Source organism: Halichoerus grypus, chromosome 9 (assembly GCF_964656455.1).
Source record: "Halichoerus grypus chromosome 9, mHalGry1.hap1.1, whole genome shotgun sequence".
Lineage (NCBI taxonomy): Eukaryota > Metazoa > Chordata > Mammalia > Carnivora > Phocidae > Halichoerus > Halichoerus grypus.
In genome coordinates, this window is record NC_135720.1 from 113799782 (window position 1) to 113819008 (window position 19227).

General features: G+C 53.2%; 1 protein-coding gene across 4 annotated transcripts in view; it reads right to left on the reverse strand.

Annotated features, from left to right (window-relative positions):
• The window catches only part of PACSIN1 (protein kinase C and casein kinase substrate in neurons 1), a 50272-nt gene that overhangs the window by 14465 nt on the left and 16580 nt on the right, over window positions 1-19227 (reverse strand). Inside the window, exon 1 of one of the 4 annotated variants that reach the window (XM_036072169.2) lies at window positions 4744-4948. The exons of 2 other annotated variants lie outside the window; for them this stretch is intronic. The gene's annotated coding sequence lies outside the window, so the exon portion shown is untranslated. Of the gene's footprint in view, window positions 1-4743; window positions 4949-19227 lie in introns of those variants that run through there. One more of the 4 variants, XM_036072166.2, reaches the window with a different exon arrangement.

The window sequence follows — 19227 nt, forward strand, 5'->3', positions numbered from 1 at the left end:
GTGCCGTGTTAACTATAAGTATTATCATCAGAGGTATTATTACCCGTGCTTCCCACAGCTGCAGACCTTTCAAAGCAGGAGACGCTCATCTCTCTGGATGACTTTGCACCCCCTTCTCCTCTCTTTGGGCTAATGCCCCCAGAGACCTTTGCTAAAGACTGACTTGTGTCCCCACCAAATTCATATGCTAATATTTTACCCCCTCCCCAGTGTGACTGTATTTGGAGACAGGGCTTTTAGGAGGTGATTAAAGGTAAATGAGGTCAGAAGGGTGGGGACCCAATCTCATAGGATAGGTGTCCTCATAAGAAGAGGAAGAGAGAGACTCTCGCCGTCTCCCTCTGTGCACACACTGAGGGAAGTCCATGTGAGGACCCAGCGAGAAGGCAGCCATCTGCAAGCCAGGAAGAAAGGCCTCACCAGGAACCCAAGAGGCCAGCACCTTGACCTTGGACTTCTAGCCTCTGGAACTGTGGGAAATAAATAGCCGGTGTTCACGCCACCCAGTCTATGGTGTCTTGTTCTGGCAACCTGAGCTGAGATTCCGTTCCATGACTGTTGGGCCTCCTCTGGGACCCCCAGGCCTCCAGGTGCCCTGTGAAAAGACCCAGGCCTGGCTTCCTCTTGCCTTCTCTTTGGCTGTAAAATCCAGGCCCCCCAACCTCCATCTCCTCTAAGTAAGGTCCATGGGGCAGTCCCCAAGGGGTCCTCCTTCCACAGCTGAGTCCCAAGGTAGGGAGTAAGGAAGAGGGTGGAAACACAAATGGGGAAACTGGGGGAGGCAGAGCCTGGGTCTCCATTGAGTATGGAGGGCCCCAGAGAGGCCCAGGGCCGGGGTTGGGGGGGACCAGGTAGGCTCATCCTCACCGGAAAATGGTTAAAGCCAATGGGTAAAACCATTCCACCTCAGCCACCTTGGCTGGCCTCTCCTCCCCTCCTCCCTAGACTCTGACCTTGGCTTTTACCCTCCCTTCTTCCTCCAGCCCCAGACTCTCTCTCTCTCCTCTAGAAAATCATCCCTAAAGGCAGACCCCACCCTGTTTCCCGCCCCCCCCCCCCCCCCCGCCACCGGCTCCCAGGCCAAGTGGTTGAGGAAACACCTCATCCAGCCTGTCCATCACCAGGGAGCCCCTAGGATGGTGCATGCTCCACAGGGAATGAGGCCGGCCTCCCCAACAGAGCCTACACTCCAGGGCAGGCAGAAGGCCAGGAAGTGAATGCTTATCATCTTGCTCGCTAGGTGGTGACAACAGTTCAGGGGAAAGTCAGGCAGGGTAAGAGGGGGTCAGGAGCAACCCTAAAGCAATGGCGGGGGAATGGTGTAGACACACCCCATCAGCCCCCTCCTGGTGGGCCAAGCCTGAGGTGGGTCCTCCAGTGGCTCCCAGAGGCCCCCAGCAGGACTGTGGCCTAGTTGCCCACAGGAGGAACAGGCTCACTGTTTCCAGGGATCACCTCTCAAATCATATCCTTGTCTCCGGGTCAGCCTCTTGGGGAGCCCAAACCGGACACCACAGATGAGGAGGCAGGAGTGGGGGCTGGCGATACACAGGCCCCCGTCCTCTCTGCTCTGGGTGCATCTCTCTCCTTGAGACCAGTCATCACACATGGCTCGCCTGAGAGGGTCGGTCCTGTCCTGAGCCCTCAGCCTCCATGGTCTCCGGGAGGGCAGGGACCAGGTCGGCCTCCTCTGTAGGGGAGGCCCCTGTGGGGTACACAGCATGCTTTCCCGATGGCATCGAACTTTGGGACGAATTCGGACCCGGAGGAAGGTGCCCTATGTCTTTAGTGGCACCAGGGATGGAATGCGTGCGGTTCACTTTCTTCTCCTTCGTGGCCAGGGAGGGGGAGGCAGGCCCCAGCTTTACTCCACGGCCCAGGTCCTTGCAGGGCAGCTCTGAGCTACGGCAGTGAGCGAGACAGAAACCCCCCCTGCCCCCAGCCTCGCAGAGCTGACATTCTGGAGGGGCTGGACAGACAAGAAACCAGATGAATAAGGAAATGATCAGGTATGTCAGATGGTGGCGAGTGCGGTGGAGAACAAGGCAGGGAAGGGGACAGGGAGCGATGGTGGCGGCTAGCAGTCACGCTATTTTACACGGGGCGGTCAGAGAAGGCCATTGTCAGGAAGTGACATTTGCGGGAAGACCTGTAGGAGGTGAAGGCAGGAGCCATGCAGGAGTCTGGGGGAAGAGCACCAGGCAGAGGGAGCAGCCAAGGCAGGGGCCCTGAGGCGGAAGTGTGGCCACCGTGGTTGAGGAGTAAGGGGGCCGTGTGGCTGGAGCAAAGGGAGTGAGGGGGAGAGGGAAGGGATGAGGTCAGGAAGGTTGGGGGGAGGGGAGGCTGAGGCAGGAGGCCGATTCCATGGGGCCTTGTGGGTCAGAGTGAGACCCCTGACTTCTTCCCCCAGAGTGAGCTGGGAGCCCCTGCGGGGTTTGAGAAGAGGCGGGATGTGACTAGGCTTTGGTTTTAAAGGATCCCTGGCTGCTGGCGGTCGGGGGGAGCAGAGGAGAGCAGGAGGCTGGCTGGCAGGCGGCCACAGTCCTCCGGGTGAGAGGGCAGGGCCCCAGCGAGGCACTCGTGCTGGAGCAGCGAGAAGTGGCTGGGGTCTGGAAATGCCTCTGACACGGGAGCCAGCGGGATCTGCTCGTGGCTTGGGTGAGAGCGTGGGACCGGGAAGGAGTAGCGGACGGCTCTGGGGTTCGGGCCCGAGCAGCCAGCAGGGGGAGTGCTATGTCCTGAGAGGGGGAACAGAGCAGGACCCGGGTTTTGGAGCCCTGAGATGCCCATAAGGAGCCAGGTGGAGAGGCCTCCTGGCTCTCCCCCAGAGCTCCTGCACAGGGGGCCGGTGAGGAGGGGCCAGCCTTGGGCCAAACTGTCCCTCCAGCCTGTCCCAGGGCCCCGGCCTCTGAGTGCCCCTGGGGCCTCCTTTCAACCCCCTTCTGACACGGGGAAGACTGATGCGGGGAGGCTGGGTCTCAAACCGGCTTCTACTGTGGGCCCACTGGATGCAATGGGGTAGAGTTGGGGAATGTGCCCCAGGAGGCCATCCTGGTGGGCTCTCTGCCCCAGGGTCTGGGGGCAAGAGAGAGACACAGAGCAAGCACAGGCCCTAGAGACATGTGGGGCGGAAAACAAGGAAGGGGGGAAAGTGGCCTAGAGAAGGCGGGTGAGCAGCAGGGGAGACGGGGCCAGGCCTGGAGGGTCTGGGGGTGGGGAAGGGGCAGCTCCTTCCAGCTCTTGCCAAGAGAACTTCCCCTCCGGGCCTCACCAGCCCCCTGTTCCGGCCAGATGGAGGCAGGCCAGATGCCCATTCCAGGCCCTGGTGGGGAGGGGGGTCTCTAGCTCCCCCTGAAGGAGAGAGATGAGCAAAGAGGGTGGCGGGGTTCAGAAGAGCAGGGGGGCAGACAGTGACAGTGTATACGGGTTCCTTGGCTACCACCAGCTCCTAGGCAGATGGACATCCCCCACCTTGTCTGGCCTTCTCACCCCAGGCCCTGAACCCCGAAGCGGAAGCCCACCCCACCTCCCCGCCCCCGTGCCTAGCATTCAGCAGGTGCAACAAATGTTTGCAGAAAGGAACGAGCTCCTTGGAGAGGCTTCTCCCACCCCATCACAGGCCCAAGGATCCCTCCCTGGCCCCCACGCCAGGTACTCTGACCCCCACGTGCCCAGGGAAACGGGAAGCCCCCTAATGTGGTGCCAGGGCCCAGCAAAGGACCCAGCCAGGGTCGCAGGGAATACAGGATAGAGAAGACCAGTGAGAGAAGGAGGCAGACCCTAGGATGCCCGGGGTGCCCGCAGCACACCCAGGGCTGCGCGCGCCAATCCCCTGCCCTTCTCAGGCTAGGATCTCCCCCCACCCCAACACACACACGCCAGCCAAGGCCCTTCTGCTCTGTCCCAGGGCGGACCTGGACCAGGGGCAACTCACCCACTGCACTACTGCACGCCCTCTCCTGTCCTTTCAGGGCCCAGAGCGAAGCAGTGCGGCCCAGGTCATCCCCAGGCCCCAGCCCCACCCCCTCCTCCGCAGTGCCTGAGCTCCCCAGCAGCAGCCCAACCTGTCCCCAGGAGCAATGCAGCAGAGGGACAGTGACGGGGGAGGGAGGGCCACACGCACCCCCACCCGATCCCCCAACATGGAGACCCTGGGCTTGCTGGGGAAAGGACAGGGGTCCCTTGGGCCATCTGGGGCTTTACCAGGAAGGAAAGATGCCTCTTGCCTGATCGGGGGTCTAAGCCCAATGCCCCAGATCATCTGGGGCCAGCACGAGGCAGCTGGTGTGGAGGGTGGGACATGAGTCCGCTGCTCCAATGGCCAGGGCCTAGCAGTGCCGAGTGGGGGGCAGGGAGCATCCTCACTTCTCCCTCTAGCCTCAGCCTGGGGAAGGGTAGCACCGTGGGTCCCTGGAAGCTCCAGCCCCCCTCGGCTCACTTCCCCCCAGGGAGGGGAGCATGTCTACAGTCGGGACCTGCGGCCGTGGTGGAGAGGGGGACAGAGGTGCAGAGGAGGGAGGCAACGGCAGGGACGGTCCTCCTGTTGAGGAGGATGCAGGTTCTGGAGAGGGCCTCCCAGGATGCAGGCTGCTCCCCACCCAGGTCCACTGACCCCGGCCCCTCCAGCCTGCATGCTTCCTACCGGGTGCTGCTGGGAGGAAGGCAGGGGGCAGCTCGGGGGCAGGGCCCCCCCCCCCCACTCTCCACGCCGCCGCTTCCAGCTGTCCCCATCGGGATGCCTACCTGGGCCTGTCTGGGCACCAAGCCTGGGGCAGGTAGGAGCTCACTGCCCCCGCTGGGCCAGGCCAGGGCCGGAGGGGCTGGCTGTCCTCCTCCTCCTCCGTGGTGGCGGGCAGGGAGGGGGCCTGGTGCCCGGGCTGGGGGCTCGGTCCTCTCGGGTTCCCTCCACCGCTGGCTCGGCTCGGGAAGGCAGCAGCGCCAGAACTGCAGAAGCCAGCTCCCCGCCCCCCACCCCTGCCTCCTCCCCTCCCTCCTCCTGACCCGCCTCCTTCTCCAGCCACCCACCGCCTTCTGCTCGTTTCTATGGCAACCGGGCAATGCCGCACAGCCAGCCTCCCTCCCCTACGCCAGGGGACGCCCGCCTGCTACGTGTGGAGGACATCACCCCGGGCGGGGTGCGCACCCTTCACCTTCGCCGAGATGCTGGTGAACAGACGGGCTCACGCGGCCGCCCCTGGCTGTGGGGGACCCCGCTCCAGCCCCTCTCCTCTCTCTCCCCCCAAGACCCTCCCTCCCAACCTCCCCTCAAGACCTTGTGAGCAGCACGGCACCGTCCCCCGCGCCTGCCACAGGTGCTTACACCTCACTGCCCGCTGCTCTGTAAGCATGTGTTTGCTTCATCACTTATACTCCCTCGGTCGTTCCTCACAATCTGGAGTGTGTTCTGGGTCAGGCGGCGCATGGGATGCTCCCCTACAGTCTCATCCCCTGAGAATCCGTGCCCGTTTTACAGATTGGGAACTGAGGCCCACCGCAGTAAAACAACTTGGCGGAGCGTCCGAGGCTCCTGGGCTGGTTACTGGCAGCGAGGCCTTGTGGTCCCAGCTCCGGCGCCGCTCCCACAGCTGGCACACAGCCCTCGACGCAAACCACTAGGCTCGCCCTGCGCACGTGTGACCTACGCGCTCCCGTGCGTGTCCATGCAGACACGCAGCCCCACAACACGCTTCTAATACAAACACCCGCGCCATGTATTTGCAGCCATGCATTCCCACGAGTCTGTGTATCTACCTACACACCTGTGCACAGGTGACAGACACACAGTAACACCAGCATTTACACGTCTTTAAGACACATGGACACACATCCACATGGGTCCAGAACATGCAACACATAAGCCCTTTCTATACAAAATCAACAGCTGTCCACACAAGCCCCCAGCACTAGCCCCATGGGAGGGGATCAGTGACACAAGCCAGTGTCCCCCCCAGGAGACTGAACTAGAATCCACTTCCAGGAAAGGATCTGTCTGCTCTGCACCTGCCCTCTAGAGACCAGACACTGATCTGCCCACCTTGTCTCAGCCCTGCTGCAGGAGCGGCCTGGGGTGGGGGTGGGGACAGGGCGCACCCTCCTCTAACTCCCTCCCTCGTTCTGAAATTCCCCTACTGACCCAATCCAGACTAAATCCTACCTAGAGCCCCCTCAGCCTAGGGGGCTCACAGATATCCCCACCCACCCACCCCTCAGTTGCTGTCAGGTCCTGGGACTTGGAATTATGACAGATACAGTAAAATGGGCCCCCCCTCCTTGGAGGGGATTCCAGGTTCAGAGAACCCTGCCATCCCCCAGGAGGGGCAGTATGTGGTGGAGGCCGGGTGGGGATGTCAAGTGGGGACTGGGGCCCAGGACTCACGGTGTGCGCCACGGGACGCACCGTCCCCAGCCCAGCACCACGGCAGAAGGATCCAGGCAAGGATCATGGGCCGCACCTGTGTCCCAGGGCACTTCTTAGGGGCCTCACACAGCTCAGGGAAGGCAGATACAATTGGAAAGACCCAGAAGCCCACCAAAAAACTGTTAATAATAACAATAATAGCCTCTTCCATAGTTCATCCCATCTAAGACCCCCCTCAACCATGAGACCACCACCACTGATTACACCAAGGCTGTAAGCTAGGCGGCGCATCCAAATGTCAGAGGTCAACTGGGAGGGGGAAAATCACGTTGGGAGAGATAAAACAGGGCCTCTCGTTCATTCAGCAGATGCTTACTAGGCACCCACCAGGTAGCAGGGACTGTTCTAGGAAGGGGGACACAGCCATGAGCAAAACAAAGTCCTTGCCCTCGAGGGGGCCGAGCGAGCAGATGTGCTGACCTCCCGTTCTCCTGCAGCACCTCTGGGGGTCACAGCAGCCCTACAGGTGAGGTCACAGAACTGACAAGGTGACAGAGGCTCTAGAGACTGAGCAATTTGCCCAAGGTGACACAGCCAGTAAATGCCTGGGCTGGGATTTGAACCTGCGGCTTTGCCAAGCTTTTTCCAATGCTCTACACTGGCTCCATTAAGATCTGATTAGGTGACATGGCAACAGCCACCCATTTTCTAGAAGTTTCACAGCCAAGTGTGCTTCTCATGCTTAGATCAAAGGCAGGACAGGGTCGTATGCATTTAAAGTGCCAGTCAAGAAGTCAATGTGAGGGCGAGGGCGCCTGGGTGGCTCAGTCTGTTAAGCAGCTGCCTTCGGCTCAGGTCATGATCCTGGGGTCCTGGGATCGAGTCCTGCATGGGGCTCCCTGCTCAGCGGGGAGTCTGCTTCTCCCTCTGCCCCTCCCCCCCCCCCCCCCCGCCGCTCATGCGAGCTCTCTCTCTCTCACAAAAGTAATTTAAAAATCTTAAAAAAAAAAAACTCAATGTGAGTAAAGACTCCTCCCTCCCCCACCAAGTGACCTCAGAAGTGACTTCTAGCCTGACCATCCTTGAGCCAGAAGCCTGACAGTTGTCCCCAGGCCTGGAGGTTCTCAGTGGAGGGTCAGGTCAAGGCCCAGGCCAAGAGGGTGGGGATGCCTGGCACCTGAGAGCCAGGGCTCCCTGGAGAGCGGGGAGACCTCAGCTGGGGGCGAGGAGGGATTGGGTTTCCAGGCTCTGTAAGCAGAGCCCCCTGCCCACCTGCCAGCCCCCCAGCCCCGGATCATCTTTCTCCTAAGGAGCCAGGTTCAACCTGGGTTTCGAAAGATAGCTGCCCCCCACCTCCACCGCTCCCTCAGCCTGATCCAGCCCCACCTGCTGCCTGGCAGACCCCTGAGTTCTTCCTTCCCATGAGAAGCTGACCCCTCTGTCGCCCCCTCTCTGCCTGCAGAGCATCCACCTCCATGCTGTCCCACTGTCAGCCTGATCCAGTCTCATCTGCTATTGGGAGGGCCCCCAAGCCACCAGTGGGCAGCCCTGTACTCTCCCACCTGCAGGTCTCAGACAGGCTCGGGGACACCCCTACACCACACACACACACACACACACACACACACACACCACGCCTGACCTCAGCCCTATCCCTGGACCTTAACCATATGCAGTCCCACAGGCAGGAGCAATCAACATATGAGGAGGGGGCCTCATGCCACCCAGGAGAAGCCAAACCCTTCTGTCACTGTCTCCCCGTCCAAACCAGAAAACATTCATTGCCTGCCCCCCTTCCCAGCCCAGCACAGCTATCCCACAGTTCCCGAGTGCCAGGGCAAATGCAATCAGGGCTCATTAGCTGCTGCTTTGCATCTCATTTGCAAAATGTTCCCACGACTGTCAAAATGCCAGAATCCTCCCAAAACCACTGCCCATGACAGGCAGGGCTGGCCAGCTCTGGAGAAATAAAATGGATAAAATTCCACTGAGAGTCTGCGTAGGGGGCTAAACATGGAGGGACGGGGAAGAGCAGAAGGAGAAAACAGAGGCAACTTCCAGTTTCAGACCCAGAGAGGCACCCAGAGGAAGAGCAGTAGATACTTAACAAGCCCCTGCGAAGTCCAGGTGCCATGCACAGTGCTTTATGCACTTTACCCACTTGCTTTTCACAATGAACCATCTTACAGATGTGGAAACTGAGGCTCAGAGCTGTTAAGGCCTCGCTACTCAACGCGTGCATCTCAGGACCAGCAGCTGGGGCATCACCTGGGAGCTGGGAGGAAATGCAGAATCTCAGGTCCCACCCCAGACCCTGAATCAGAGTCCACATTGCCACAAGAGCCCAGGAAACTAGAGCTGGAGAAGTACTCATTAAGGGACCTGCCCTCTGATACGCAGCCAGGAGAGGAAACTGGGGCCTGAACCAGTTAACCCCAAATAAACAAATCTTTCCTGAGCACCTACTATGTGCAGCACTGCACTAGGGGAGGGACCCAGGAGACAACCAGACACATGATATCTGTAACCTCGTGGACAGTACACGAATATTCTCCCAAAGTGGGAGACACCCAATAAATATATAACAGCAGTTCAAGTGGTGAGAGGTGCTATCGAGAAAAATAATGGGGGGCAAAGAGAGAGGATGAATGGGGGGACATGTTAGAATCTCTCTTAGACGAGATGACATTTGAACAGAGATTTAAATAAAGGGGGAAAGGGAGGTATGTCGTGATTTGCAGGAACAGTGTTTTCCAGCGGAGGGAAGAGCAAGGGCAAAAGTCCTGAAGCAGGAGTAAGCCAGGCACACTAAAGACTCCCCAAAACTGAATGGATGTCTGGATGGATGGACAGGTGGGTAGACGAAGGGATGGCAGGTAGAGAGAGGTAGTAAGTAAGGTAGGAATAAAGAAGAGGCAGGCAGGGGCTAGATCCTGCAGGGCCTTGTAGGTCATAGGGAGGATTCTACTATCTTGTTCTAAGTATGAAGAGAAGCCATTGATATGTTTTTAAGATTTTACTTTTAAGTAATCTCTACACCCAATGTAGGGCTCATACCCAGAACCCCAAGGCGAAGAGTCACACATTCCACCAAATGAGCCAGCCAGGTGCCCCGAAGCCTTTGCTATTTTTGAGGGGGGGGGGGGCAGTGGGAAGAGATCCAACTTATGTTTTCAAAAGATTGCCGTGGCTTTTACGTGGAAAAGTGAGTAGATGGAAGCAAGGGCTGAAGAAGCAAACCAGTTAAGAGGCTTTTGAAATATTTATTCCCAACAGAAAGGAGTGCTGTGGCTACTAAAACACACATCCAAGAACATTTGTTCATAACAGCAAATTCTCTTCAAAGCAGCTTTGTTCATAATAGCTCCAAATTGGAAGCAACCCAGATGCCATCTACAAAAGGACTGATCAGCAAATTGTGTGGTTTACTGCGTACAGTAGAGATAGGTAGTTTGCTTTTTCAGGGCTATATAGGATTCCACTGGGCAAATTCCACAGTGCGGTTTGTTCATACCATCAAACCTTCCTTTTTTAATGTTAAAGATTTAATTTATTTATTTGAGAGAGAGAGAGAGAATGAGCAGGAGGGAGGGGCAGAGGGAGAGGGAGAAGCAGATTCCATGATGGAGGGAGTCTGATGTGGGGCTCGATCCTAGGACCCCCGGATCATGACCTGAGCCGAAGGCAGACGCTTAACCGACTGAGCCACCCAGGAGCCCCCACACCATCAAATCTTATACAGCAATGAAAAACATCTGACTACACACAACCACATGGATAATTTCAAGACATCATGTGAGCAAGAGAAGCCAAGCTTAAAGGAACATATGTAGTGGACTCTATATGAAGTTCAAGAATAGGTAAATACTGACTTCTGGTTCCTGCACAAGATGGAGCAGACACACTTCTCCCTATTCCTCCTGCGAAGTAGAGCTAATGCCCTGGGCATTATATATAAAACAAACTTACAAAAACTCTAAAAAGGGAGAGAAGAAGGCAGACTGACTAGGGATCTCAGGACCCAAGGAAAAACACAGCGGTGAGTTCTCTGGGTTTTCTTTTTGCCCCACATATCTCAGATTTGGAGCTGGGAAGTTGGCAACCCAAAAATACCAATGAGTGTGGACAAAAACAGCCTCAGGAAAGCCTCTTCTCCCTAGCTGAAGGACTAGGAAAGGCACAGTCTAGCCAGACAAAAATCTTTAAAACAATAAATGCCCTAGAGCCAAACACCATGGAAAAAACTACAGCCCCATCTTCTCTGCAGGACCAGACGCCAAGTGGGGAGCTGTGTCTGGGTGTAACCAGTGCCCCCTTCCCCTACCTCCAATTGGTTATAGAGAAGAACAGGTGGGGAGCTGGGGCTTCCATCCACACCCAACGGTATGAAGGTGCCCCTCCCCCTCCACGCTGGGTGGGGACCTAGGTGGCCTAGTAGCACTTCCGCCATCCCCGGCAGTAACAGGTCAGTGGAGGTCTGGTGGGAAGCCAGAACTCCCACCCCTGTGCAGCAGTAAGGAGGAGGCAGCCTTCTTTCCTACCAGGCTGCCAACTGAGGTCAAGTGTAGAACTGGACTTCCACCCCAACCCGGCATCAACAGGCACAGCCTTAGACCTGCTAAGACAGGAGATCTGAATAAGAGCCAGTGTCTCATAATGATACCCCAAAGTCCAGGATACAAGAGAAAAATCATCTGTCATACCAAGAGCCAGAAAAATCTCAATCTGAATGAGAAAAGGCAACCAACATATGCCAACGGCAAGATGACACAAATATTGGAGCTATCCGACAAGGAAGTTAAAGCTGCAGTCTTAAAAATGCTTCAACAAGCAATTATGAACACCCTGGAAACAAACAACAAAATAGAAAGCCTTAGCAAAGAAACAGAAGATACGAAGGAATATCAAACTGGAATTTTAGAACTGAAAGGTCCTCGGAGGGGCTCAACAGCAGGGTGGAGACAAGAGAGGAAAGAATCCGTGAACTTGAAGATAAAACAATAGAACTGACCCAATCTGCACAACAGATAAAGAACAGAGCCTCAGGGCCCTATGGGCCCATAACAGAAGAGCCAACATTCCTGCTGGGGGGGGTAGGGGCGGGGAGAGAAAGAGTGTGGGGCTGAAAAAGTCTTCAAAGTAGTGGCTGAAAAAACCCGTTGTCACCCTGAATCTCTGGAGTCTGTACTTAGCCCCACGAGGAAAAGGAAAATGGGAGAAGCTACGGAATTTGTCTGAAGTCACACAGCTCATGGTGATTTGAATCAGGCCCTTTCCCCTTCCGGAGGTTGTCAGGCTTTAGGAAGCTCCAGAACCATCTGGAGGTTTGGATAAAATGGAGATTCTGGCCACAGCCACAGAGATGCTGATCCAGCAGGGGTTTCGGTTGTCTGTCGCCACATGACAAAGCTCCCCAGAATTTAGTGACCTAAAACAACGATTTATTGTGTTTTGCAATTCTGTGGCTTGGCTGGGTTCACCTGGGTTCACCCTTGGCTGGGTGCTTCGTCTCTTCTACAGCGGCCTCAGCTGGGGCTGCAGTGTCCGAGACAGCTTCTTCATCCGAGTGAGTGGCCCTCAGCTGACCCTGCCCCTCCACCACGCCCCACCTTTACCCCCAGGCTGTGGTCTCTCCAGCAGGGGATCTTAGACCTACTTACATGGTAGCTCAGGGCTCCAAGAGTAGACATTCAGAAGGACAGGTTCCAGTGTGCATCTTGTCTTTCAATTATCTTATTTATTAAGCCTCTGCCTCTCTCACACTGGCCAATGTCACATTGCCCAAAGCAGGTCACAGAGCAAGCCCGGGGTCAGGGCGGCGGGGTGCGGGGCCCTACACCAGGATGAACCTAGCAGGAGGTGGGGATCACAGGTGACAGCGGGGAGCACTGATGTACCAGACCACCACAGTAGGTCAGCGGTGGGGCCCACACGGATTTGCATGTTCTATGACCTTCTTTCCAGGTAGCTCCCCACTGTGATGGGGATATAGGCGTTCCAGTGACCGCTGCAAGAACTGGGCCTATCCTATTCCTACACCTATTCTATAACACCAACATCAAAGAGGCTTTTAAGTCTCCCCACCTGTTCTGGTCACCGATCAAAGGGAATGTCACAGACACAACCACTCTCGGGGGGGGGGGGGCAGCCACACAGCCACTGGGTCACGGGAACACTGTTCAGATGCTAGCTTCTCTAACAAGGGTAGGACTCCGTTCAGCCAGGTGGCCTTGCCCAGGTCAGTCCCTCCCCGGGGGTCGGTCTGCTCCCCTCAAAGTGAGGGCGTTGGCCCAGATGAACAAGGTCTAACCTCTGCACCACTGAGGGACCCTTTACATATTTCTTCACCCAAGGAGCTCCATGTTTGGAAAGATCTTTGTCTACCAAACAAACTGTGTGAGCTAAGACATTTTAAAAAAACTAGACAACAAATTACTTTTGACTCAATTAATTACCAGGTAGAGTTTCTGATCAGCACGACATTACCAACATTTCTATGCTGAACTGATAAAACTCCCACCCAAAGCAAAGCGCTCTGAGGTCCTGGATGGACTGAACTGCCTCAGTTTGGGAAATGCTCAGTCTGGGGTCGGTTCTGGCAATATCCGAGCTCCTCTCTGGAATCTTGGAGGCCTCTAACTGAAATGGACCAGCCAGCACGCCGCCCTGCACCCTGGGGAAAACACAGGGTGTCTAAGGATGCACTGTCCATTGTGCTAGTCACTAGTGCCATTTGACTATTTAAATTTAAGTTCAATAGAATTAAATAAAATTGAAAATTTGGGGTGCCTGGGTGGCTCAGTCGGTTAAGCATCTGCCTTCAGCTCAGGTCATGATCCCAGGGTCCTGGGATCGAGCCCTAAGTAGGGCCCCCTGCCCAGTGGGGAATCTGCTTCTCCCTCTGCCTCTGCCCCTCCCCCGCTCATGCTCGCGCGCTCTCTCTCTCTCACTCTTTCTCTCTCTCCCTCTCTCAAATAAATAAAATCTTAAAAAAAAAATTTTAAAGTTGAAAATTCAATTCCTTAAAAAAAAATAAAAATCAGAACCTCAGTTGCACGAGTCACATTCCATGTGCTCAATAACCATTAGTGGTTACCGTAGTAGGGTAGATACAGAACCTTCTCATCACTGCAGAAAATCCAAACACACGTGTTGGAAGGTATCACCAAAAATACAAAAGCAGGGGCGCCTGGGTGGCTCAGTCAGTGAGGCATCTGACTCTTGATTTTGGCTCAGGTCATGATCTCAGGGTCGTGAGGTCAAGCCCCATGTCAGGCTCTGCGCTCAGCGTGGAGTCTGCTTGAGATTCTCTCTCTCCCTCTGCCCCTGCCCCCGATCTCTCTCTCTCTCTCTCAAAAAAAATAAATAAATAAAACCTTAAGAAAAGATACAAATGCAGGCATGCCCAACACTATCCATTTGATGGGGCCCAAAAGGAGAGTTCCTACACATCAAATTCTAGCTGCTCATAGGATACAATGGAAATGCATTTCTTGGGAAAAAAAAAAAAATTTTGGCTCCAAAACAGTGCAAAAATCACACTTAGGGATGCAGCCAACTACATTTCTTTTTAAGATTTTATTTTTAAGTAATCTCTATACCCAACGTGGGGCTTGAGCTTACAACCTCAAGATCAAGAGCCATGTGCTCTACCAACTGAGCCAGCCAGGACCCCTGGAATGCAGCCAACCTTTAAAATCATGTACTATGTTTAAAGAAAGATGATTGGGGCGCCTGGGTGGCTCAGTCGGTTAAGCGTCTGCCTTTGGCTCAGGTCATGATTCCGGGGTCCTGGGATCGAGCCCCATGTGGGGCTCCCTGCTCAGCGGGGAGTCTGCTTCTCCCTTTCCCTTTGTGCCCCAACCCCCGCTCATGTTCTGTCTCTCACTCTCTCAAATAAATAAAATCTTAAAAGAAAGAAAGATGATTAAGATCTTGATAAAACTGCATGACCAATAATATCCAGGGTAGGCCACCAACTCTGGCCCCTACCCATAACCTGCCCCTTAGGATTCCACCCCCTTGCTCATCCTGACAAATAGGAACTTCTTTGACCCTGCAAGCCCTGTGGGGTTGTCTATTTCTAAAGGGCTGCTCTGCAAGGGGACAGTGTGGGAAAGATGGTGGGTTGTCTGATTGACCGTGAAAGTAATTTTTAGGAGCAGCCACTGTTGGTTGTCTAACCAACAGCTGGTCCTCCTTTGCACTTGCTGACCAGAGTCCCAACTGCATCACGAGAGACTCAAAAGAAAGACTGAGTGGCCGAAGGCAGGTTTTCCCAACTTCAGCACTACTGACATTTGGGGCTGGTAATTCTTTGTTGTGGGGCTGACCTGTGCTTTGTAGGAGGTTTGGCAGCATCCCAGGCTTCTACCCAGCAGATGCCAATAGCAGCCCCCCTCTGAGTTAAAATAACCAAAAACTCTGCAGACATTGCCAAATGTCTCCTGGGAGGGGCAAAATGAACCCAGGTTGAGAACCACTGGCCTAAGGCATAAACTCTAAGCCAGTGGTTCTCAAACTTGAACATGCATCAGGATCACCTGGTGGACTTGATAAAACAGATTGCTGGGCCTCACCCCCAAAGTTTCTGATTCAATAGGTCTGTGGTGGGTTCGAGAATTTGCATTTCTATTGAGCATCCGGGTGATGCTAACACTCCTGGTTCAGGGACCCACTTTGAGAACCACTGGTCTAAGTCATTTGTGGCATTCCTGTTCCCCTGGCCAATCAGACCGGAGAGAAAGAGCTTCCAGGAAAGGTTTCCTTGTTGATGATAAGAGGCACTTGGGAAGAAACAGTCCCTTCTTCTTGAACATTGTGGAGTTTGCATGAGATGTCTGGAGTTGTGGCAGCCATTTTGGGCTCCCAGAAGGCTCTAGCTTGAGGGCTAAACCTACCCACTGAAGATGGAAAGCTTGTTCCTGGCGGTGGTTGAGTCACAGAACTAATGCTGGAGCCGTCTTCAGGAGATCTTGGTGAGCAAGATAGCAAGTTTTCCTTTTATTTTAAGCAAGTAGTTCCCAAACTTTACTGTCCATTAGAATACATGGGAAACTTTAAAACTCATCCCACATCAATTAAGTCAGAACCTCTGAGTGTACAATCCAAGAATCAGTACTTTTTAAGTTTCCCCAGGTGTTTCAACGGCCAGCCAAGTTTGAGAACCCTTGCTACTCCAAGTGTGGTTGAAGGACCATCAACATTAGCATTATCTGAGAGCTTGTCAGGAACGAAGAATCTCAGGCCCCACCCCACACTCTGGGACCTATTCTCAGAGCCTGTATTTTCACAGGTAATATATGATCTGTATACACAATAAAATTTGAGAAACAATGGCTTAAGCCATTTTGAGTTGGTTTTTCTGTCATTGGCATCCCAACTGTTACCATCTCCACAGCTAATACATCTGAATACAGGAGTCACACGTTAAATCACATTGAAATAATTCTTTCAAGAGAGGGCCCAACGGTCTTTCCAACACTGGAGAACACTGTGGCCATGTCTCATACAGTTAACCATGCCCATACCTACAACACAGGAATTCCACTTAATGGCATACACTCTTGAGAAAAACTTACATATGCTCAAGAAAACAAACATAAAAATGTCCTTTGCAATTTTGTTACATCAGGAAAGGAAGAAAACCTAAATGTCCATAGTTGGGGAAATTAATAAATAAATTACGGTATACTCATATTATCATGATATTAGTTAACATTTTTTATTTTTTTAAGATTTTATTTACTTATTTGACAAAGAGAGAGAGAGAGAGAGCACAAGCAGGGGGAGCGGCAGGCAGAGGGAGAGGGAAAAGCAGGCTCTCCATTGAGCAAGGAGCCCGATGTGGGGCTCAATCCCAGGACTCTGGGATCATGACCTGAGCTGAAGGCAGACACTTAACCAACTGAGCCACCTCTAGTTAACATTTTTTAAATTAATTTATTTATTTGAGAGAGAGCAAGAGAGTGAGCGTGCATGCTTGCGTGCAAGTTGGGGGAGGGAATGAAGGAGAGGGGGAGAGAGAATCCTCAAGCAGACTCCCTGCTGAGCATGGAGCCCAATGCAGGGCTCCACCCGGGACTTGATTCTACCACCCTGAGATCATGACCTGAGCTGCAACCAAGAGTTGGACACTTAACTGACTGAACCACCCAGGCATCCTAACATTAACATTTACTGAGCAGATACTTCCTTTTATAAATGTTTTACATGAATTACCTTGTTTAACCTCATAGCGTCCCTATTAGGCATGCATCACTGGAATCCCCATTTTACAGAGGGGGAAACTGAGGCACACAGCAGTAACTTGCCCAAATTACTGCACAAAACCCACGGAGCAAGCTGGGATTTGAAACCAAATAGTCTGGCCCTAGAACTGACCTTCTAATAATTATAGCAGCCTGCCTGGTGGGGAAAAATATCTTCCCTGACCCCCTGACCTTTCTACATAGACGTGCCCATTCTTTCCACATACACATTCATGTCTATCACAGCACCTGTAATATTTAACTGTAACTATCACTTTCATGCAATCTGCTGGCCCCTCTTAAAGTGCTTTTCAACCTAGATGCACACAAGAATTACCTGGAACACTTCTTTTTAATTGTGGTAAAATACACATAACATAAAATTTACCATTTTAACCATTTTTAAGTACACAATTAAGTATATTCCCACTGTTATGTGACCATCGCTAAAACCCATCTCTACAACTTTTTCATCATCCCAAACTGAAACTCTGTCCCCATGAATAAACTCCCCATTCCCCCTCTTCCACCAGTCCCTGGTAATTACCATTCCACCTTCTATACCTACGAATTTGCCTAATATACGGACCACCTCCTATTAAGTGTAACCACACAATGTATCTTTTGTGGCTGGCTTCTTTCACCCAGCTTAATGTTTTCAAGGTTCATCCATGTTGTAGCTTGGGTCAGTACTTCATTCCTTTTTTAAGGCCAAATCATATTCCATTGGAGGCATCTGCCCCATTTTCTTTATCCATTCATCTGCCAAGGGACACTGGGTTGTTTTCACCTTTGGGCTATTGTGAATAATGCTGTTATGAACACTATGTTTTGGTATCTGTTTTCAGTTCCTGCTTTCACTGCTTTTGGGTAGATACCTAGAAGTGGAATTTTGGGTCATATTCTGTGTTTAACTTTTTGAAGAACTGCTCAACTGGTTTTCCACAGCAGCTGTACCATTTTACATTCCCATCAGCAATGCAGAAAGGGTTCCAATTTCTCCACATCCTCACCGACAGTTGCTACTTTTTTTTAATAATAGCCATCCTAATGGCTGTGAAGTGATATCTCATTGTAGTTTTGATTTGCATTTCCCTAATGATTAATGCGGTTGAACACATTTCAAGTGCTTATTTGCCACCTGCATCTCTTCTTTAAAGAAATATCTATTCAAATCTTTTGCTTATTTTTAAACCAGGTTCTTGGTTCTTTGTGGAGTTCTAGGAGTTCTTTATGTATTCTGAATATTAATCCCTTATCAGATATATTATTTGCAAATATTTCCTCCCATTCTGTACGTCATCTTTCATGCACATGTTTCATGTTTGAACTTTTCAAACACATGGTTCTCCAGCACCTTCCATGCTATGCCAGGTGCATCTAAGGAGATAAATAAGATCTGGCCATGGAGTCAGCACCAGGGAAACATGGGTAGACTCAGGAGACACCAGAGTCAGATGGTAATAGGGTGCTGGACAGTGTAAGGCGGGTTGTCCACACCACGGAATCAGAGAGGTCTGGCTGCAGGGGAGGGCTGCCTGGAGGCAGGGCTGGGGTACAGGGTTCAAGGGCCAGACAGGAAGGGGAGTTCAGAGGAGGAGGAGCTCCAGCAGAGGCATATAGATGGGTACACCTGGAGCAAAGGTGGAGAAGCTTCCCAAGGAGGACAGAAGAGGAAATATTTGTACCAGCAGCTGACATCTGCTGGGAGCCTCTCTGCCCATGCTTTTCCACTGTTACGTTTCCTCATCTTTAAACTGGGGATAGCAGCAGTCCCTGGTGCATGGGGCAGCTGGGCGGATTATGTGACCTGGGACAGGAAAAGCCCCTGGAACCCTGCCTGACGTGGAAGAAGTGATCAGTAGTGCCAACCAGGGATTTCTTCATTATTATCTCCTTTAATCTCAACAGCAACCCTAAGAGATGGATACCATTATCTCTATTTTTTCCAAGAGGAAACTGGGGATCAGAGAGGTAAAGTCAGTGCCCCAATATCACCCAGCAGGAAAGAGCCAGGATTGAAACTCCATTCTGTCCGACTCCAAAGTTGTGCACAAATCTTCTACAAAACTTGGGAACAGATGCTGGATTCCTGGAACCCAGAGCTGGAGGGGGCCTCCCAAAGCCACTGTGTCTCCTTCATTTTGTAGAAAAAGACAACCAGAGAAGGTTGGTGATGGCGCAGAGCCCCACAGCATGGCAGGCTGCAGGGGAACTGGGGCTGAGGCTTCCAGTTGGACTGATGGGCAGGACAGATCACCACGTTGGCCTCAGCCTCCCCATGAGTCAGGAAGCACCGAGTGCCCCAAACTGCAGCCCAGCTCAACTAAGAGCGCAGTAGGGAGCCCGGGCGTTACCCTGGAGGAGGAGGCAGGGCAGCTTCTGCACTGAGGGCTCAGCCACCTGCCACCCACCTCAGGCTGGCCGAGGTCTCCCCCAGGGGGGCTCCCAGTCCCCCCCCCCAGCTTGGGCCTGTATCACAGAGACCCCCTGAAGGGCCCCCACCACAGCCTCTTACCCACCACAGGGAGGAAGTCAAGCAATTACAGATGACCTTTGCAAGGGAGCAGAATGTAAAGTGGAATCCATTTGCCTCTGCAATCTTCATAATTACCACAG